Source organism: Cervus elaphus, chromosome 23, assembly GCF_910594005.1.
Source record: "Cervus elaphus chromosome 23, mCerEla1.1, whole genome shotgun sequence".
In the NCBI taxonomy this organism is placed as follows: domain Eukaryota; kingdom Metazoa; phylum Chordata; class Mammalia; order Artiodactyla; family Cervidae; genus Cervus; species Cervus elaphus.
The window spans coordinates 39,434,380-39,456,968 of NC_057837.1; the positions used below are offsets into that span (position 1 = coordinate 39,434,380).

The window sequence follows — 22,589 nt, forward strand, 5'->3', positions numbered from 1 at the left end:
TCAGAGAAGATAGTGAGTTTCTCTTCTGCTACTAAAATTGAACACTGCAATTGATTTTTCATTTATAGGTAAGATCCTGTAATTTTCCTGAACCCCTTCTCTCAAAAAATTTTTTGTTGATTTTTGTGCAACTTTAAGGTATATAAATCATATCAGTATAAAAACAAAAGCAACAGTATAAAAACAGATTCATAATTGTGAAAGCAATAGATACTCATTTTAGAGGAATTAGAGGGTTTCAAGACAGGGTTGTCATGGCTGTCTCACCATTGTTATTAGTGTCACTTATCACCTGTCATGTACAGGTACTACCCTTAAAGTCTTATTTGTCCCCATTTTATGGATGTGGAAACTGAGTCTCAGCGAGGTGAAGTAACACAGAACAGAGAACACACACACATGTTAACACCACAAGTTACAGTGCTGGGTTTTAATCTAGCTCTGGCTGAGTCGAGCTAGATTAAAAGCCTTTACATTTAATAGCAGAAAAGGAGATAATTGGGAATGAATTTAACTCAATAAACATGGGGAATTGTTCAAAGAAAATGAAAACACCTCAAGGGAAAATAAAGGCTCTGAGGAATCAACACCTTTGAGCTTTGTGTCCTTCATAATTTGGGTTGATTTCTTAAGTGAGAAATGGCCTTTCACTGTCAGTTTTATTTGCATTTTTATACCTAAGAAGTTCCAACATTTTCAGATTAAACACATATCTTTTCTATCCTGTTAAATGGCCTTTCACTGTCAGTTTTATTTGCATTTTTATTCCTAAGAAGTTCCAACATTTTCAGATTAAACACATATCTTTTCTATCCTGTTTTGTCATGGGTTTTTATTTTTACATTCATAACTTTTGCTGATTTCACCATTGGGAAATTTAAGTAGTTTTTTTTTTTTAACTGACTTATTTGAATTAATTATATAAGTATTTATATTATTTCTTGTCAAATTCCTGGCAAATATTAAACCACCCTTTTACTTTGGCTTTTAATTGTGTTTATGATGTGGTTAATGTACAAATACTTCAATTACTTTAAATATAATTAAGTTTATCAGTCTTTTCCTTTTTGATTCTTTTTTATCTTTTATTTTTTGGATTGGGGTGTATGCTGATGACCTTCCCCATCCAGAGATGAACTGGATGAATGCCTGTCCTTTCATCTAGTCTTATTACTCATTTTTTTCCGATTCTGTGATGCACCTGAAATGCATTTTGAGTTGAGGGACAAGAAAAAGAAAATACTTTATTTAGCTGGGTAACAATAACGTGTGTGTATTAGTCACTCAGTCATGTCTGACTGTGACCCCATGGACTATAGCCCACCAGGCTCCTTTGTCCATGGGATTCTCCAGGCAAGAATACTGGAGTGGGTTGCCATTTCCTTCTCATAGTTAGGTCTTTTTTTTCTTTTTTATTCAAAAGATCTTCAGAGATTTTTAGCTTGAAAATAAAAGCACATCTTTTCTCATTTGATAGGCTATTTTGTTCTTTCAATATCAAGTTACTTTAGTTGTTACCTCTAACTTATTTTTAAACAGATTCTGCGCCGTCAGTCTGAAACAGGGCTTCTCATACGACACAGGGCTAGTCATTGTGAGGTGAGCTGGCATTTGCGCTGTGTCTTGAGGAGCGAAGGTCTGCTCTGGACAAACAGACTGCATGCTGTGGTTAACTAATTCCTTTAATCAACTAAATTTAATAGTGTCCCTAACTTTAATAAGACCATTACTTTTTTTTTTTTTTGCTTTTTAAGAATTGAGATATGATTCATATGCCTGAAAATTAACCCTTTCAAAGCATACGTGGTCGTCAGTATATACAGTGTTGCAACCATGATTCACTATCTAATTTCAGAACATTTCTGTAACCCCAACTCCTCCTTCCTCCCAGCCACTAGCAATCTCTCCTATGTTTTGGAAGAGTTTGTGAAGTATTGGTGTTAATGTTTTAACAATGGGGAGATTCACAAGTGAAGTCATCTAGTTGTGGACTTCTCATGTTAGGAATTTTAGGGCGGTGTTTTAAAACTAATTCTGCCTTTTCATTATAGATCTATTCAGATTTCCTATTTCTTTTTGAGTCAGTTTCAGTAGTTTGTGTCTTTCTAGGAATTTGTCCTTTCATCTAAGTATAGTTGTTCATAGTGTTCTCTGTATATCAACAAATTTATTTAATTTAATAATTAATTTAATTTAATATTAATTTGTTGATATAAATTCTCATAGTTCTTTTTGTTCTTTAAATTATGTAAAGTAGGTGGTCATGTCTTCTCTTTCATTCCTGATGTTAGTAATTTGAGTCTTCTTCTTATAATTCAGTCTTCTTATAATTCAATTTATGTTTTCAAAGAAACAACTTCCTCAGTTTTCTCTTAATTTATTTATTTCCCCCTGATCTTTATTATTTCCTTTCTTCTGTTTAATTTAGGTTTAGTTTGCTGTTTTCAAAATTTCTTACAGTGAAAGGTTAGGCTTTTAATTTGAAACCTCATTTATTTTAAATATAACCATTTTACAAATACAAATTTCCCTCTAAGCACTGCCTTAGCTGCATCCCATAAATTTTGGCATGTTGTGTTTTTGTTTTCATTTATCTCAAACTATTTTCTAGTTTCCTTTATAATTTCTTCTTTGATTAATTGGTTACTTGAGTATATTGTTTAATTTCCACGTATATAGAATTTCCTTATTCTCTTACAGCTGATTTCTAATTTCATCTGTTGTTGTGATTTTAATCCTTTTGAATGTGTTGAGACTTGTTTTATGACCTAAGATATGATCTTTCTCAGAAAATACTCACATGCATTTAAGAAGAATGTATTCTGTGGCTGTTGGGTGGGGTGTTCTATGGTATCTGTCAGGTCTTGTTGGTTCCTAGTATCAGTCAGGCTTCTATTTCCTTGTTCATCTTCTAATTATTCTGTTCATTACTGAAAGTGAGCACTGAAATCTGCAACTGTTTTTGTTGAATTTCTATTTCTCCCTTTAATTCTGTTGGTTTTTGTGACATGTATTTGGAGGCTCTGTTGTTAGATGGGTTGGTCCTGTGATCATGACAAATGTTCTTGGTCTAGTAACTTGTCTTAAAGTCCACTTTGTCTGACATTAGGGTAGCCCTCCCAGTTTTCTTCTGGATACTATTTGCATAACCTTTTCCATTCTTTTATTTTCAATCTATGTGTCCTTGAAGAGAAACTGAATCTCTTATGGATAGAGTATCTCCAGACAAACAGAACCAGTAAGACATAGATATAAATATAGATCTAGACATATGAAGAGATTTGTTGCAGGAACTGGCTTATGTGATTTTGGAGACCAAGGAGTTTCACAATCTGCAGTCTAAGCTGGGGAGCCAGGAAAGCAAGAGGTTCAGTTCAGTCCAGATCCAAAACTCGGAGAATCTGGGGAGTTGGTGACATTAAGTCCAAATCCAAAGACCCTGTAATCAGGAGGTTGTGGGGAGCGGGGGTGGAAGTACTAGTGTGAGTCTGAAGTCCCAGGAACCAGGAGCAGCAGTGTCTGAGTGCAGGAGGAGATGAATATCTCGACTCAAACAGAGAGAGCAAAGTTGCCCTTCCTCTACCTTTTTGTTCTGTTCAAGACTTTAGCAGATTGGATGGTGTTTACTCACATATGTGAAGCTGTTTATTCAGTCTACACTGCTGTTGTTACTCAGTCTCTAAGTCATGTCCAACTCTTTGCAACCCCATGAATTGACGCAGCACGCCAGGCTTCCCAGTCTTCCCCTATCTCCCGGAATTTGCTCAAATTCATATCAATTGAGTCGGTGATGCCATCCAACCATCTCAACTTCTGTCGTCCCTTTCTCCTCCTGCCCTCAATCTCCCCCAGCATCAGGGACTTTTCCACTGAGTCTGCTCTTCACATCAAGTGGCCAAAGTATTAGAGCTTCAGCTTCAGCATCAGTCCTTCCAATGGATAGTCAGGATTGATTTTCTTTAGGATTGACTGGTTTGATCATCTTGCAGTCTGAGGGACTCTCAAGAGTCTTCTCCAGGCCCACAGTTGGAAAACATCAGTTCTTCAGCGCCCAGCTTTCTCTCAGTCTGCATATCCTAATGCTGATCTCTTCTGCAGACCTCTGTACAGACAGACCCAGAAATGATATTTTACCAGGTTTCAGGGCGTGCCTTAGTCCAATCAAGTTACATACAAAATTAACCATCGCAGACAGCATATGGTTAGATCATCAGGAATTCTTTTCTTCTGCCCAAATCAGTTTTACTGGAGTGTTTAATTCATTGACATTTAATGTAATTACTGGTAATATATGCTTTACATCTGCCACTTTGATGTGTATTTTCTGTATGTCTTATACCTTTTTGCATCTCTGTTCCTCCAATGTTGACTTCTTTTATATTAAATAGATACTTTTTGGTGTACCATTTTAATCTCCTTTTCATGTTTCTTTTTTAGTTACTTTCTTAGTGTTGCCCTGAAGATTGCAATTAACATATTAACTTGTAACAATTAAGTTTGGATTAATCCCAGCATTATTTAGGTAACATATTATAACGTTGGGACTTCTCTGGCAGTCTAGCAGTTAGGATGACACACTTCAAGGGGCGTGGATTTGATCCCTAGTCAGGGAACTCAGATCCTGCATGCCATGCGGCATGACAGGAAAAAATAAAAATAAAAAAACTTTGCTTCTGTGTAATTCTTTTCAAAATATATGTATACTTATTCATTTAATTGGGTGTGCTGGGTCTTAGTTGCAGCATGTGGGGTCTAGTTCCCCGATCAGGGATGGAACCCCTTCCCCCTGCTTTGGGATCGTGGAGTCTTAGCCACTGGACCACCAGGGAAGTCCCCCTTCTGTCTCATTCTGTATCCCCTCCTTTCTGCTAATTTTGTCATACCAATTACCTCTTTATATACTGTTAAGGCCGGGAAAAGTTTTATGATTATAATTTAACCAATTATCTGTTAAAACAGGAGAAAACAGATGTTTTGAGCAAAGCTTCGATAAATAAGCAGTGGAGGGGTTTTGTCTAATTTAGCACTGGCAGGAGATGAAGATGAGTGGGGCCTTTGGGACACTGGGTGGTTGCAGGGGGCACCTGGGGCAGATGGTGGCTATCGCCACACCCTTCCCCACTGGGCATCACCCTGGGCCCTGCTGCCGGCTGGCCTTTCACAGCTCTTTCTTGTCTGGAAAAATCACCATCTCAGATGTGGTCAGATCTGATCCCAATGCCTGGGTAAACCTGTTGAGGAAGTGTGGGACTGTCTGTGGCCACAGTGGACTGGGTGACGCAGCAGATCTTGGCACACCCACCGACCAGCACCTGTTTCTCCAGTGTGGGCGGTGGCTCTGGGTGTAGGGTGACGCCAAGGTACCATCCCACTCCTTACACAGATCCCTGGGGACCTCACTCAAGCCTCCGCTGGTCCCTGGAGTGCCTGCCGGTGGCCTGACAGCACCAACCGCTCAGCTCGGCAGGCCTCTGCAGTCCTTTTGAATCTGTACGTAGGTGGACCAACCTGTTTATTAGCAGGATTCCAGCAGGAACTGTGGGCAGAGGGCCCGGGTCCAACCCTGCGCTGGCCTCTGCTCGCTGCCCCATCGATGTGCCCCGGGGTTTGTTCTCACCTGGATCTGCTCTGTGTAACCTTGGCTCCAACACCACGCGGGTCCCCCAGGAGACAAGCTCCGTGCAGACAGGCCCTTCTGTGGGTCTGTAGCTGCCCAAATCCTTGTGAAGGAAAGAAAACCAAGACCGAGGTAGGGAAAGGCCTCCTTTCTGTCTGGGTGGGAATGACCTGCTGTGTAGATGCTCCGCGCTTGCCTGCAGCTTTCGTGAGCAAATCCCTTTGAAGTAGGAACCATAGCCTACAGTTTACAGATGAGGAAATGGAAACTCAGGGAGGCTCAGTCACCCACCCAAAGTCACAAAACCAGTTCCACAACGGAGCCAGGCGTGTCCCTTGGCTCCTGGCCCAATGCTTTCCCTCTGCTGTGCCGTGACTGTTGTCGGAGGTGAGCAAGCCCTGGTCCCTTTGCTCCTTTCAAGCCCCTCAGCCCTGGCTGCCCCCCTGGGCTCCATTCTTGTGCCTCTGCTTCCGCGGGTGCCCGCGCCCCCCCCCCCCATCTCTGGGTCTGTGTGGTCCCCAGGGTCTTCTGTTTTCTCTCATCCTCTGAATGGGCCGTGTATTATTACACTGGGCACGTATTTTTCCTATAGTCAAGGGATTAAAAGTACTAAAAGCTAGTTTTTTCAGGACTAGAAATTTCAACCTCAAATTTTATGAACAAAGAGACCAAAGCTCATAGAGAATGTACCTGGTCCAAGGTCACGCAATGGAACCGGCTGAATCCAGGTGTCACGGCTCCCGTCCCCATGGCTCTCCCCTGGCTCCATGCCCGGGAGAGAGTGGTCAGGCTTCTCAGCACTTAACTTGGGCAGGAGTTAGGGGGTTGTTGCTTGTCTGTTCTCCATCAGGTGCCTGTATTCCCCCAATGTGACTTGGAGCAGGCGGCGTCTAGAAAGACACAAATTAAAATAAGGAGACACTCCTGATTTTATTTAGTTTTTTAAATTAATTTTTGTTGGAGTATAGTGGCCTCACAGTGCTGTGTGATTTTCTACTGCAAAACGAATCGGCCATGTGTAAACATATATCCCCTCTTGTTCAGGTTTCCTGCCCATTCAGGTCCCCACAGTTTTGTTTTTAACATACAAACACTCATCATTATTCACTTTCCACAGCGAGTCCCTCCCCACAGTTTTCAGGAATGTTTTATAATCATTGACACAACCTGTTCATAGGTCTCTCAAGGCTGAGCCTCCACACCCTTGAGTCCAACCCAGAAATACTTCTGATCATTACAGAGGTGTCTTTACACATCCAATCAAGCCCTGCAATTGCTAGGAGAGCGTCTTTGTCCGGGATGGGCAGCGAGGGACCAAGTTTCAAATCCCTAGGATCCTGGAGCCCCACTGGCCTTCTCCATGCACATTTCCAGAGGTCCTGTCCTGGACTTACCCCAAAGCAGTCAAGCAGCAGAAGTCTTATTTTTCTGGGAACTCACAGGTTAAAAGTCTTAAAATTTGCTACAAGTATTTTGTTGAAACGTGTATGAGATTCAAGAATGTTCTCATCGTCTCCAACATGGGGCTTAGGCCCCACTTTCTCCTTTCTGCTTTGGCTCCTCTCATTCCCTAGAAGATGTCTGTGCTTTGGGGTGCGTTTGATCATATGGGTTATATTCAGTCCCTTGTATATACCGCATAACAACTTTTTCAAAAAAGAACTTTACTAGGATTGTTTAGCATTGCTGCCTTGAACATAGGTTGGCCTTTGTTCTTTCAGTTCAATTGAAGTGAAGTAAATCCCACTCAGAGCTGGGAGTAACCATTGCAGCCTCACAGGGTTTGCCAACCAATGGAATGAAAAGGCCCCTGTTGAAATGAGCAACTGAACCATAGATGCAGGGCCTCCCCTTTCTCTGCTTTCATTCAGATTTCAGCTACCACACCCCGCCAGCACGTTCCAGAACAAAATGGCAAGCCAAGGGGAAGAATAGAGTCATTTTCTTTAAGTTTCTTTTGAGAAGTGCCTCTTGTTAGAAGCAGAAAATTATTCTGAAAATTATTATTGTGGAAGATGATCCGGTAGTACAGTGATGTACCCTCATTGTAAAGGGGTGTATTGTGTGATGAAGGTGACCTCCTCAAAGGTCAAAACCTTTGAGACTCTACCATAGTCAGAAATCAAGGGGGAGGCTCTGGACTCACTGTGAAGAACAGCAGACCAGTGATGGGGACGCGTGGCCCTCAGCAAGTCCCTCCTCTGTGCAGCCGTCCTGTCGAGGTGTTCACTAAAGTCCCTGTGACGTAAGTGCTCCATGCTGGAGAAGGGACCTGGGGAGAACAGGATGGGGGCAGGACACCCCAGGTGTTTGAGAGAGCTTTCTGGAGGGAGGTGGGGCTTGTAGATGGGTGAGGGTCAGAGAGCAGAAGGGCATGGGGGACAGTGGATCACAGAATGGTCCTGGGTTGTTGAGGCAACTGATAGAGGTGATGGGAAATCTTTGTGAGGCTGCCCCACTGCCCTGAGCCATTTTAATGACTGGTTCAAAAATTCTGCACCCTAGAAGAGGAATGAGCTTGTCATTTGGGCATTTGTGTTCAGACCAACCAGGGCTGCCTGTGAGGAGGGTAAGTGGGTGGTGTCCCAGCTGAGGCCCTAACACCCACCCCCATCAGCAAGGCAGCTCTGCCCTTTTCTGGTGAATCAAAGAAAGTGGGGACTTTCCTGGTGATCCAGTGGTTAAGACTCTGCACTTCCAGGGCAGGGGATGGGAGTTCCATCCCTGGTCGAACTAAGGTCCCACATGCCATCTGTGGTGCAGCCATAGAAAAAACAAATTGAAGAAAGGGATTCTGGTGCAAATAAGTAATGTTGACATTGGCCACTCCAGTCTCTACCCCACACTAAATACAGGGAAACTGAGGCTCAGAGCAGTGAGGCTGCTCCTTTGCAAACTGTCCAGCTAGATAAAGACTGATTTAGGCTACCGGGATGTTCCAAAACAAAATGGCAAGCCACGTGGAAGAATAGAGTCACTTTCTTTGAGTTTCTTTTGAGAGGAACTTCTTGTTAGAAGTAGAAAATTATTCTGACCAAGTAAATTTTGGTCCTCAAGATGTTTTCAAATAAAAGATGTTGACTTTATAAAGAATACATTTCATAGGTCTATAAAACATGCAATGCCATGGCTCATAAACTCTTTGTAACTTAATACAGCATGACATAGGTCAATGAACAAAATTCAAGGCACAAGCAGCTGAAGTGGGGATGCCAAAGATGAAACTGTTCATTTCCTGATTGTCATATTTAAACCCTTGACTGTGTCAGCTCCAAAGCCATAATAATTTAAGAGGCAATAACTCTAGAAATGATGTCGGCAGACTGTTTTTCCAGTTTGGCCAGTGTGATTGGAAAGGGTTTGTGATCACAGTTGTGTGCTCTTGGGAGCTGCTCAGCTAATTAATGGATAAGAAAAATCACCAGCCTCTGAATTTGGGACCAACTATTCTACCAGTATAAACTAAAGGATCAAAGCCCCTCCAGACTGAAACCACACTAGACTATAAACCTGATAAATAATAGTTTTTACCCAGGCTAAAAATTTCCCCATTGCTAGTAGATGTAACTGCATTGCTTTCAACATTACCCTGTCATAGTTTCAAAGTTATCTTGATGTCTCAAAGTTATGTATACTGCAGAAGTACAAACTAAGAGCCAGGGGGCCATGTCAGCAGGTACATAAGTGCTGTTTGATGACTTGGAAGAAGGTGACTGTGGCAGGTTGGAAAGTACATGCACCTTCTGGGGTCGGGGTGGGGGGGCACCTGCCAGTCCATCCCACCAACTGTTGTCATCCAAACTTTGTTCCCGGCCCTTGTCATTTTTCCAAAGATGCCAGAAATTCATTGGTAAGTGCTATGTCTTAATTTCTAAATATTGGCAGCTAGTTAGTTTTTCTTTTGCTCGTTTGCTTCTGGAACATCAGGCAGACCAAAATTAAATTCATATCTTGTCCTGCAGTCAACATTCTTTCATGGCTCAGTAGAATAATCACATGGCTGAATTGCCAAAGACACCTGAAGGGATGCTCATCAGGTTCTCTTTTCCTCCTGTTCTTTTTCTGACACCTTTAGTGTTGATTTGTTTTAGCTTGTTTATTAGCCTCAAGTCCCCCAACAAGATCTGATGAGGTCTGATTCTCCTCACCAACTCATTCTGCCCTTTCTCTAAAGACTGTAAGCAGTTCCTCACCTTTCTTTGCCCTAGGGATGTGTTACAACTAAGAGTTGTAGGATTTTTGAATGTTTGTTTTCCATTCATATTTTCAAGAATGAGGGAAGCTTATACAGAATGGCACATGCAGTTAGTTGAAGGAGAGGAACCCGGCTGGCAGGGGGGTGAGCCAGAGGGTGGGGGAGGATAAGTCCTGGAGCTCTGGTTCCAAGAGCAGAAGGTGTTCCAGAGCTGTGCTGTCCAGCAGAGAGGGCCCTGGCCATATAGGACTGTCCAGCACTTGAGTATGGCTGCAGTGAATTGATCTATGAAACTCACACAGGCTTGGAAACAGTATGAAAGAGAGAGAAAAACATCTCAGTTGTTCATATTGACTATATGCTAAAATGATAATATTTTAGATGTGTTGGATAAATGGAGATTAATTTTACATATTTCTTTTTACTTTTTTTCTTTTTTTGTTTATTAAACTGTAGTTGATCTACCATATTGTGTTCCTTTCAAGGGTAAAGTCAAGTGATTCACTTATACATATGTATTTTTTCAGATTCTTTTCCATTATGTTATTACAAGATATTGACTATACTATACAGTAAATCCTTGTGGTTTATCTAGTTTATATGTAGTAGTGTGTATCTGTTAATCCCAGACTCCTAATTTATACCTCCTCTTCCACTTTGGTAATCCTAAATTTGTTTTCTGTCTGTGAGTCTGTTTCTATTTTGTAAATAAGTTTGTATCATTTTTTAGACTCTGCATATACACAGTATCATATAATATTTGTCTTTCTCTAGCTTATTTCTTCGGAGAAGGCAATGGCACCCCACTCCAGTACTCTTGCCTGGAAAATCCCATGGACGGAGGAGCCTGGTAGGCTACAGTCCATGGGGTCGCAAAGAGTCGGACACGACTGAGCGACTTCACTTTCACTTTTCACTTTTATGCATTGGAGAAGGAAATGGCAACCCACTCCAGTGTTCTTGCCTGGAGAATCCCAGGGATGGGGTCGCACAGAGTCGGACACGACTGAAGTGACTTAGCAGCTTATTTCTTCATTCATTATGGTAATCTCTAGGTCCATCCATGTAGTTACAAATGGCATTATTTCATTCTTTTTGTGGCTGAGTAATATTCCATTGTATATATTTACCACATCTTGTTTATCCATTTATCTGTTGACGGACATTTAGGATGCTTCCATGTCTTGGCTGTTGTGAATAGTGCTGGTGCTGGAATTGAACACTGAGGTGCATATGTCTTTTAGAGTTTTCACCTTTTCCAGATAGATGCCCAGGAATGGGATTGCTGGATCATATAGTCGCTCTATTTTTACTTTTTAAAGGAACCTCCAGGTAATTCCCTGGTGGCCCAGCGTTTAGGACTCTGTGCTCTCACTGGTAAAGGCCCAGGTTTGATCCCTCCTCAGTGAGCAAAAATCCCACAGAGTGCATGGCATGACCAAAAACAAAGAAAAAAGGAAACTTCATAGTGGCTCACCATTTTACATTCCTGCCAACAGTGTGGGAGGATTCCCTTCTCCACACATGCTGCAGCTTTTGTTATCTATGGACTTTTTGGTGATGACCATTCTGACCAGTGTGAGGTGATACTTCGTTATATTGGTTGATAGTTTTGATTTGCATTTCTCTAATAATTAGTGAAAGAGATGGGAATACGAGACCACCTGACCTGCCTCTTGAGAAACCTATATGCAGGTCAGGACACAACAGTTAGAACTGGACATGGAACAACAGACTGGTTCCAAATAGGAAAAGGAGTATGTCAAGGCTGTATATTGTCACCCTGCTTATTTAACTTATATGCAGAGTACATCATGAGAAACGCTGGGCTGGAAGATGCACAAGCTGGAATCAAGATTGCCGGGAAAAATATCAATAACCTCAGATATGTAGATGACACCACCTTCATGGCAGAAAGTGAAGAGGAACTAAAGAACCTCCTGATGAAAGTGAAAGAGGAGAGTGAAAAAGTTGGCTTAAAGCTCAACATTCAGAAAACTAAGATTGTGGCATCTGGTCCCATCACTTCATGGGAAATGATGGGGAAACAGTGTAAGCAGTGTCAGACTTTATTTTTGGGGGGCTCCAAAATCACTGCAGATGGTGATTGCAGCCATGAAATTAAAAGGCGCTTACTCCTTAGAAGGAAAGTTATGACCAGCCTAGATAGCATATTAAAAAGCAGAGACATTGCTTTGCCAACAAAGGTCCATCTAGTCAAGGCTGTGGTTTTTCCAGTGGCCATGTATGGATGTGAGAGTTGGAAGAAAGTTGTGTTGGAAGTTGTTGAAAGTTGGAAGAAAGAGAGTTGTGAAGGAAGCTGAGCGCTGAAAAATTGATACTTCTGAACTGTGGTGTTGGAGAAGACTCTTGAGAGTCCCTTGGACTGCAAGGAGATCCAACCAGTCCATCCTAAAGGAGATCAGTCCTGGGTGTTCATTGGAAGGACTGATGCTGAAGCTGAAACGCCAATTCTTTGGTCACCTCATGTGAAGAGTTGACTCATTGGAAAAGACCCTGATGCTGGGAGGGATTGGGGGCAGGAGGAGAAGGGGACGACAGAGGATGAGATGGCTGGATGGCATCACCGACTCGATGGACCTGAGTTTCAGTAAACTCCAGGAGTTGGTGATGGACAGGGAGGCCTGGCGTGCTGCGATTCATGGGGTTGCGAAGAGTCAGACACGACTGAGTGACTGAACTGAACTGAATTGAATGATTAGTGATGTTGATCATCTTTTCATGGGCCCATTAGTCACCTGTATGTCTTCTTTGGAGAAATGTCAACTGAGATCTTCTGGCCACTTTTACTTTTTAATCTGGCTACTGGAAAACTTAAAATTACATATTCTACTGGACAGTGCCACCATAGAACAATGGTCTTTGAACTTGTTCTAGGTCCAGATCGTAAATATTTTAGGCTCCTCAGGCCATAGGTCTTTGCTGGCAACTACTCACCATGTCTTTTATGGTGATGTAGATGATATGTAAGTGAATGGGTGTGGTTGTATTCCAGTAAAACTTTTTTCACACAGACAGTCGGGGATGGATTTGCTGATGACTGCCTGGGAAGATAAAAGCCAAGGGGAAGGAGAGGATGAAGGTGACTCTGAGCAACTGGTGGCATTCTGTTTCTTGGTCTGCGGGCTGGCTTACAGGTGTGCCAACTTTCTGAAAATTCATCAGGCTGTTTGTGTATAATTGGCACACTTGTGCATACATATATTGAAGAGCTGACTTAAAAAGAGTCAAAGATGTGTGGTCTGTTCCTACCCATTAGTGACAATCCTCTTCCCACGTTGAGTATTAAAAATAAGACAACCGGCCCCCAAGTGCAGTTGCTGATGCTAAGCCCTATGTCACCAAACTGAGTTCATGACAATTTCAGCTCTCCCAGAAATGGAATCCTAAACCAGTCACACTCAGGAATCATGTTATCAGTGGTAATGAGGTCACCTGCTAGATAGACCACTGCCATCCCCCAAAGGAAATGACTTTGCCGTAACCATCCCACCTTTTTACCTGGTATAACTTCCTGGATCCCACTCCCTCTGCCTGGGGAAGTCTTTCATTTTGTATGGCTCCTGGGAGCTCCTTCTACCTTTCAGACTGAGTGCTGCCCGATTTGAATCTATTTTTGCTCCAATAAACTCCTACTCATGTTAATATGCCTCTGTTTCTCTATTAACAAGAGTGAAACCAATTTTTCAGTTCTTCACCAGTGGTCAACCATTTAAATCATCCAAATAATTTGGCTTTTGCCCTAAGTATCTGTGACTCCTGTCTTACTGTCCATTCACTCTGTATGACGGTCCTTACTTTAGGGAGTACCGTGCAGAGAGAAAAGTTTCAAGCTCCTGGGAGGAGTTTTAAGAGAATTCAGCAAGTATTAAAATCTTAGGCTGTATTAAAGCTGCCTGCCAGTTAAAAAAAAAAAAACTCTGGTTCCTGATAAGCTTGTCCTGCCTGCAGAATAAATAAACAGTTTTTTGTCATTGAAATATTGACAGTCAGAAAAGTATGGCTTTTTCTTCTGGACGGTGATGCTCACCAGCTCTCAGGGCACTTGTGGGTGCCGCCTGCCCACCGGGATATAAGGAGAGAGCCTGGAAGACAGGTCAAGCTCTGGGCATGGAAGTTCGGTCCACAGCTGCCCTGGTGGAACATCCTTCTAGCCCAGCTCTTTGCTTGCGTTCGGCATCACAGTTGCAGGGAGAGGGGCCTCCCTCTCCAGAAGTGGAAACATTTTTAAATCAGTCTTTTAACTTTTCGCCTGTGGATCCAGCTGCGTTGACACAAAGCCACATTTGAGGCCTGATGTCTCGGAAGGCTGGCACCACGGAGTGTTTTTCTACTGGGACCCATAATGGCTGCTTTTAAGAGCTCAGTTCTATCAATGTGGTGCTTGAGCCGGCCTTTCAGCTGACCTCCAAAAGGAAATCATTTTAAAAGGAAGAATTTGAAGTCTGCCAAAAGTCAGATAATGGCACAGCACAGAAAAAGCAAGGGTTGTGTGGTTTTTATATTAAAATACAAGTCTCTTAATGCCGCAAAACAGCAACCTCCAGAAAATGTGAAGTTTCATCTAGGAGGCTAGGGGAAAAAAACAAAACAAAACAGTTTTTTAGAGATCCAAGTTTTCCCTCTTTGTTCCTTGTGATTTATCGGAAAGGAACAAGTCCCTTTTTCCTGCATCTCCTCTGCCTCTGTGTTGGGTTTTATACAAGTGACTGTTCTCTTTAAAGTAAATTTCAGTGTCCTCTGAAAGTGGCCATGCTGTGGACACAGCATCCCCGGGGAGCTGTGAGCCTGGCCCCTTGGAAAAATGAGCCCAAGGACAGAGGCTGTTGACCTTTGCTTTAATCCCACATCAACGATGACCTTCCCCATAAACTAACATTGCGAGGACCTTCCCCATGTCTTTTTCTGAGCACGTTTAGCCTCATCCCCCAGCCCCCCTTTTGCCCAGCACAGAATCGAGTGAGGCCCCCAAGGAAGGCGGAGTTGTTCACTGTCTTTGAACATCCGTCTGGCTCAGGGGAGGCTGTCATTTCTCCTAAGGGCGATGGTTTGTAAGGAGAAATGCTGTACATCTCTTCGTTAGTGTGGACTCTGGCTGGATTCCGGATGGGGGACATAGTATGCCTGGTCATGGGTGATGTAGTCTACGGTTCTCACAGGCCACTTGGCCACCGTGTCATCTTGCCTTCTGTTTGCAGCAACATAGTCCTAGATGTGGCTAAAAGTGCAGCACAGGCTCCTAGAAGGTCGGGTGGAGGGACCTGAATTCAGCCAAGATGCTCCCTGCACTTTTCTCACCCGGTGCTTGCCCCTGGTGCCATATATCCCATTATAAGACCAAGTTCTAAGGGAGGGCGTGTAGGGGTTAGAAATGGCCCAAGAAAAAAGTCTGCCTAATGGCACTGCACTCTGACAGTGACCTCCAAGCCAGCTGGGGACCAGGGCAGGGACAGAAGACAGTAGAGCCAGAAGGCAGAGAGAAAGCCTTGAAGCAGACAAGGGGGGGTTGGGGGAAGAGGTCTAGATGCCGCAGAGGTGATGCTGGGCCGAGGGAGGTTCAGTTCAAGGAGGGGAAGAAGGATTTGCAGTTTCGGAGTCCCAGACACAGGTGAAGCTTGGAGACAGGGACAGTTGAAGAGGGTTGGAAGAAGTTCCAGTCCCAGGGAGGCCTACCCAGCTGCCCTAGATCCAGAGGGACAGGGAGCCCTGGGCTCCCAAGAGCTCCAGGTGGGGTAACTGCACGTCATTGATGGCACTGTGACAGCTGCAGTGAGACTGGCTGGAAATGTGCATCAGTCAGCTGTCGTCTTCAATGGTGCTGCAAAACAAAGCTCCCCAGACTCGAGGCCCGTGACCACAAGCGTTTCCTTCTCATGCTCACATCTGCGACTTGGCTGGAGCTTGTCTGTGGGTGGCTCCCAGGTCTGGGCTGGTTCAGGGGCACACGTGCCTCAGCCTCCTGGGCTGTCTGAGATGGGTCCTCGTGTGGTGACAGAGGCACTAGGGCGCAAATCCTGCTGCCCAAGTACTGTGAAGCTGGTGCCCACGTCACTGATCCTGTTAGACAAAGCATGTCACACAACCAAGCCCAGCGTCATGGGGGCAGGGAAGTATGCTCTGCCTCTCTTGGGGGGACCGCAAGGTCACGTAGCAGAGGGTGCAGATGAAGAAAGGCATGAAGTTTCGGGGGGCAGTGGGTGGATAGCTGGATCCAGTTGCTTTCTGCCAGCACGTCCAGGTGGTGACTGCAGCTCACATGGACTCCTGCTAACTGACCTAACTCAAGAGCTGTCACATGAGCCAAGGTGCCAGCAGATGGATTTGCAGTAAGAAAGAGGAATACGCTGTGAATTGGTAATTCTCACCATCCACCCAGTATGTTCTTTTCTTCTAGGAAACCTACTTAGAGCACCAGGTCATAATTCAAATTGTGCTTATGAACGTGGAGATAGGGCAAGGGGCACGGTGGGATCATCTGAATGGCTTGAAGGATACAGGTCTGGTTGCTGGAGGCATCCACCTCCTCTACAGGAAAATACCCATGACGGGTACCAGGAGGCCACCTCCCTTTAGGTGGGAGTAGTGTGGTCAACTTATTTCTTGTCCTACCCTTTTGAAACCTCTGCTCAGGTCACTCTGAATCTCCACTTTTTCTTTAGGTACAACTTGACAGTAGTTTTAGAGATACAAGTGAAATGACTCTTCTGTGACCTCAGGCTGATCATCCTGTTGAGATTTAAGGTGTTTGCAAAACCTTCCAGTCACTCAGTCACTGACCATGACTTAGGATGAGATACTTTATATATTCGTTTATGTCTCTGAAATTTTGGGTATCACAGGTTGGGGGCATTTTGCAGTCCCTGCGGGCCACATGAACATGGGGTGGTTGTCCTTTCCTGGTTGTATGCAAACCTGCTTGTTATTCTTAGGAGCCTGGGTGGACACCTGGCATTTCAGTCCACATAGCATTTCAGGACCATTCGAGGAAGGAATAAGAATCTAGGTTGTCATCTGAAAACCTTTCATTGATTTCTCCTATGAGATAAAGAAAACACCAGCATCAGATGTGCACTGTTGGTGGCAAAGGCTGGGGAGAAATTCCCACAGACTAGAGTGGGGAGCACTCTTTTAAAAGGTCCTGCACAGTGATGCTCTTGAAAGACCAGACTCGGTCTATGAAAGAGTTTTAGGACTATATCAACCAATTATTTTCCTTATTTTTTTTAATGTATGCAGAAAAATTGTATATAATAGCATCATATGTCTAGATAAGCCTTCTAGCTTGAGACCTCCTTCAATAAAATTGAAATAAATTCTAAAGGATAAGAAAGTGTGATGTGATGATTTAAATGGCAATGTTCAGCGTACTGGGTAGTGTGTGAAACCATGGACCTTCTGTGATCACTGGTGACTTAGAGGCTGTCAAATTTAGTATTTCTCCATTGAAGCATTCCAGTTATTGGTCAACAGAAATAGGGAACACTACTCAATATTCTGTAATAAAATAAATGGGAAAAGAACACGAAAAAGAATGTATCACTGAACCACTTTGCTGCACACTTGAAACTAACACAACATTGTAAATCAACTATACTCCAATATAAAATTAAAAATAAATTTTAAAAAGATATAGGCAATCTCAGTAAGAAGAAAAAAAGGTGGACTCATGGTATTTTCACATTTCGTATAATGGCAAGAAATTTATTAGAGCTAGAATAAAAGACTCATAGTTGGGGGTGATATGAGAAGAAAAAAAAAAGGAACGGGTCTAGGACCCCAAATGGAGTGATTCTAGACTCTGCAGGGTGGCTAGTAAAGGAGAAATAGGAAGAGAGACTGCTTTTTGTATTTTTTAGGCCTTTACTGGAATATCTTAGCCTCTATCTGCCCTCATTTAAAATATATATATATATATATTTATTGAGACATAATTTTCATACAGTAAAAGAAAAATCTTATATATGCAGCTTAGTGAACTTTTCGCATCACACACCTGTAGCCTCAATGTTTCAGTTCACGAAGCGCTGTGGAGACATGAGAGACGTAAGAGAACCAAGAGCTGTAGGAGAACTCACATCTCTTATGTCTCCATCACATCAGATGGTTTTTGTCAATATTATTCCCGAATAAGAGTGGCTGATACTCTGTTAGCTGTCACCATAGTTTGGTTTTTGCCTGATTTGTGGCATAAAGTATATACACTTCTGTGACTGGCTTCTTTTGCTCTATACCAACAATCTGTTCCTTTTAATCCCTGAATACTTATTCTCAGTATGAATATAACATCATTTGTTTATCGATTTTCCTGTTCGTGGATATTGAAGTTGTTAGAAGTTTGCGCTACTGTGAATTAGGTTGCCATGGATGTTCTCGTCTTTTTGTCGGCATGTACACTCATTTATCCTAGATGCACACATGCTAACTTGTGTCCGACTCTTTGCGATCCTCTGGACCGCAGCCCACCAGACTCCTTTGTCCATACTGGAGTGAATTGCCATGCCCTCCTCCAGGGATCTTCCCAACCTAGGGATTGAACCCGAGTTTCTATGTCTCCCACATTGGCAGGCAGATCCTTTACCACTAGTGTCACCTGGGAAGCCCCGTCCTAAAGGTATACCTAGACCTAGACCTCCTTGTTACAGAGTGAGTGTAAATATTAGTAGATATTCCAGTTTCCCGGCATGGTTGGACCAAATTTTACTCCTTTCATCAGTGTAGGAGACTTCCAGTTGCTCCTCATTGTTGGAACACTTGATATGATTTTAAATTTTATCTATTCAACTGCTTACATGGATGTATGTCATTTTGGTTTTAATTCTGATTTTCCTTAGGAGTAATAGCATTGAACACCTTTTCATGTACTTTAGATTTACATAGTCTCTTTCATGAAGGGTTATATTAAAATCTTTTGCTCCTTTAAAAAATTCATTTTGTCTGTTTTCTTACTGGTTTTCAGGGTTTTTAAAAAATATATTCTGAATTTAAGTTCTTTGTATATTTGCTTTTTAATAATGTGTTTCGTTGGACCAAATTTTTAATTTTCAAAGTTTTCCATTTTAATGAAGTCTAGTTTATCCCTTTTTTAGTGGTTTGCCCCTTTAAAATATTCTACAGAAATAGTTGCATGCACTTGCTTTTTATATCTTATTTAAAAATCTTTGCCCGCCTGTCATTGCCATTCTCTGATTTCTCTCGACAATTTAGTTGCATGCCAAAGTCAATGTATTTTCTTCCAAGGGGAGAATGAAAGTCGGGTCAAGCTGAATCTACATGAGGCTGGAAGTATTCCAGAGGTTAAGTTGCAAAGATGAATTCAGCTGATTGAGAGGAATGAAGAAGAGACCCAGCACTGTTAGGTTTTGGTCCAAGGACCTGAAAGGATAGATGTATTCTAGAGGCTTTGTGGTTAGGTTAGCAGACTGTATTGCCATCCCACCCACATTGTATCTCTTAGAATATTTTGAGAGACTTGTCAGACTCCTTCATGAAGTCAAAATAGCCCCTGCCCTATTGCTGAGAAATAATAAAACGTCAAGGATGTTGTGTTTTAGGGGCAGCATGCTCGTGTCTCCCAGGCATCATTGTTCTGCACAGCCCACTAGCTTAATATTTCTTTCTTGACCATATTCGGGAAATAAACTCTCCCCTTGAAATAACATTTTCCCAATCCTAATCTGCTGACTCCTCCTCTATTCTTTGTAAGTTTTCCTTAAAAAAGATCAATGTCAATAGTTCCATGATCTCATCTGTTTTCCTAAAGACCAGGATGAATGTTTAGGTCTGCTTCTCATAATTAGACCCTGGCAGAATGGGTGGAGCTGCCCGGGCTGTGGGCAGAGCCAGGAGGAAGCTGGCAGAAGCCACAGGCCATGCAGGAAGAAGGCGGGACCACTGCTGTCGACTCCGTGTCTCTAAGCAGATCGAGAGCAGGTCGAAGCCGCTGAGCTCAGACCCCAGAGCTGGGAGAGGGTCCCTGGGGGCTGTGGCAGCTGCAGGACTGTCCTGGGGAGAAGTGGGAGCACCCCTCCATGCCAGCTGCTGGGAGGCGGAGATGTGGAATAATACACTCTGAACTGAGAGGGGCTTCTGAGACTGAGAAGTGTAGAAGGCAGCTCCATAAGATGCAGTTGTGAAGCTTGTCCTGGGGAACTTATAGGCAGGCAGGACTGAGTGGACACACACTCCAGAGGGCTTCGAAGCTGCCCTCCTGGCAGCCCAAAGGGGACAGTAGGGCCAAAGGGGCCAAAGGGGGAAACCGAATCTTGACTATCGAGTAAGAAACGTGTCCACATCGACCACAGCCAGGCGTTTTCCACTACCCAGGTGTCTCATGGCCCTTCACCATCTGTGTCCAGCAAAAGGCACTCTTCTAGTTTTCATATCAGATGGAGACAAGGGTGCAGGGGGACAGGGAGCTCCTCTGGCTTGGGTGCATTCCTGGTGAGGAGGCTGAAACTCAGTCACCAGGAGCTGGGAGAGGGTGCGACTGTGGGCTTAGGAGGGAGTCAGTGTGGTCCAGCCACACACCAGGCCCTCCCAGGGCTTTCATCCTTAGAATGTTGGGATAACTGGAATGGAGCTGAGTCTCCTAGGGGACAGTAACTGGCCGGAACAGGAAATGAAGTAGCCACTCACTTTCCAGGGGGCTGAGCTGGCGGAGGCTGCAGAGACATGGATACCCTTGGGCCTTCACTCTCAGGAACAGGATAGAAGGTGCCATAGAAGGAGGGGGCTCTTGGGAGTCAAGCACCCCTGCTTTCCATCATAGCTCTGTGCTTGCATACTAAGTTGCTTCAGCCGTGTCCAACTCTGCGACCCTATGGACAGTAGCCCGCCAGGCTCCTCTGCCCATGGGATTCTCCAGGCAAGAATACTGAAGTGGGTTGCCATGCCCTCCTCCAGGGAATCTTCCTGATCCAGGGATTGAACTCACGTCTCTTACATCTTCTGTATTGGCAGGTGTCTTCTTTACCACTAGTGCCTCCTGGGAAGCCCAGTCATAGCTATACCAGTCATTAATTGTAGATGGTACCTCCATCCCAAGATGGACAAGAAGGTCAAGTAGAATAATATGTGTAAAAGGCTGACTTTTCCATTTCCCTCCCATTTTTTAGCTCCTCCTTCCTGTTGCCACAACCAACAGGAAGCTTCTAGGCCTTGCCCTTTCTGCCCACTTGGCAACATTGGCTTCAGTGAACAGTCCCAAAGTCTTGAGATTGCTCGGCTCCCACGCAGATCTCTCTGTTCCATGACAACAGCTACCATGTTGTGGTAGCGAGGGCTGCCATAGATGGACTGAGTGGTTTAAGCAACATGCATTACTTTTCTTGCAGTTCTGGGGGCTGGATGTTCAGAATCAAGGTACTGGTGGGATTGGATTCCTCCAAGACGTCTCTCCTTGGTGTGTGTACACGATCACTCTCCTCCTGCCGCTTCACATGGTCTTTTCTCTGTGTGTGTCCCTGGTGTCTCTCTCTGTGTATCCTAAGCCTCTCTTCTTATAATGGCACCAGAGGTATTGCCTTGGGGCTGACCTAACAACCTCATTTTAACCCAGTTACCTTTGTAAATGTCTGTCTCCAAATACAGCCACCTTCTGATGTATGTGGGATTGGGGCTTCAACATATGGATTTGGGGTGCAAAATTCAATCCATAGCACGTGTACATGCTGACCATTCCCACGTGTATCCGCCCATGATGTGCCAGGTCAGTTGAGGCACCTGCCTCCTGAACTTCCCTACTGACAGATCAAACTCAGCAATTGTCAAATTCACGAAGCCCATTTCACAATAAATGGGATATTTGGAGGGGGGAATTTTTAAATCCTACTTTAAATTTTTTTTCTTGTTGGCTGTACTGTGTGCCATGTGGGGTCCTAGTTCCCTGACCAGGGATCAAACCCACGTTCCCTGCCTTGGAAACGTGGGGTCTTAACCCACCGGACCACCGGGGAAGTCTCAAAATCCTACTGTTTTTGTGTATAAATCACAGAAATACATCTGACATATAAATAAGTATACAGTATATCTGTGGTGTTAACATTTAATGAGGGAATTCCTTGGAGGTCCAGTGGTTAGGACACCAGTCTTCCACTGCAGGGGCCATGAGTTCCATCCCTGGGTTGGGAACTAAGATCCTGCATGCCATATGGTATGGCCAGAAAAGGGGAAAAAGGAAAAAAAAAAATGAGCGAAGTCAATAGGAAAACATCTAAAGGCTCCTGGAAGAGGGGGGCAGACAATAACAACAATAACAGAACCCCACCAGCTTCTAACAGGCAGGACCTCTTACTATTGGCATTATGCTGGCTATGGACCATCTTGGTGGCATTGTTTAGTTAGCAGGGTTCATGTCCTCTTTTCTGGAGTGGGGAGTGAACAGCTGAGCTTTCCTAAAGTTCTTTGGTGAAGTTTGCCCAGAGAGGCACCAGGCTTTTTGGCAAAACATCTATCTATCTGTTTGTGGTTAAGATTTTCTTCAGTTCTTATTATAGCCAGACTCGGTTACATTTCGAGACCTACAAGGCTTGGCTCTGATGAACAAGGCGACCAGCTCATCCAACAACATGGTGCCTTTTGAATCTTTCCTTCCTCACGTCTCCAAAGTTTCTCCTCCTCTAGGCTAACAGCCCTGAATTTGACGAGATGGAAAAATGACCGAAATCTTTAGTTTCAGCCCATTATCTCCTTTGTCAAAATGTGATCATTAAAGAGTTTTTAAAATAAAAAAAAAAAAAGAGTTTTTAAAATATAGCA

General features: G+C 43.6%; 1 protein-coding gene across 4 annotated transcripts in view; it reads left to right on the forward strand.

Annotated features, from left to right (window-relative positions):
• RIN2 (Ras and Rab interactor 2) overlaps positions 1 to 22,589 on the forward strand; it is a 208,920-nt gene that overhangs the window by 54,424 nt on the left and 131,907 nt on the right. The window contains exon 1 of one of the 4 annotated variants that reach the window (XM_043883047.1): positions 48 to 68. The exons of the other annotated variants lie outside the window; for them this stretch is intronic. The gene's annotated coding sequence lies outside the window, so the exon portion shown is untranslated. Of the gene's footprint in view, positions 1 to 47; positions 69 to 22,589 lie in introns of those variants that run through there. 4 annotated transcript variants of the gene reach the window in all.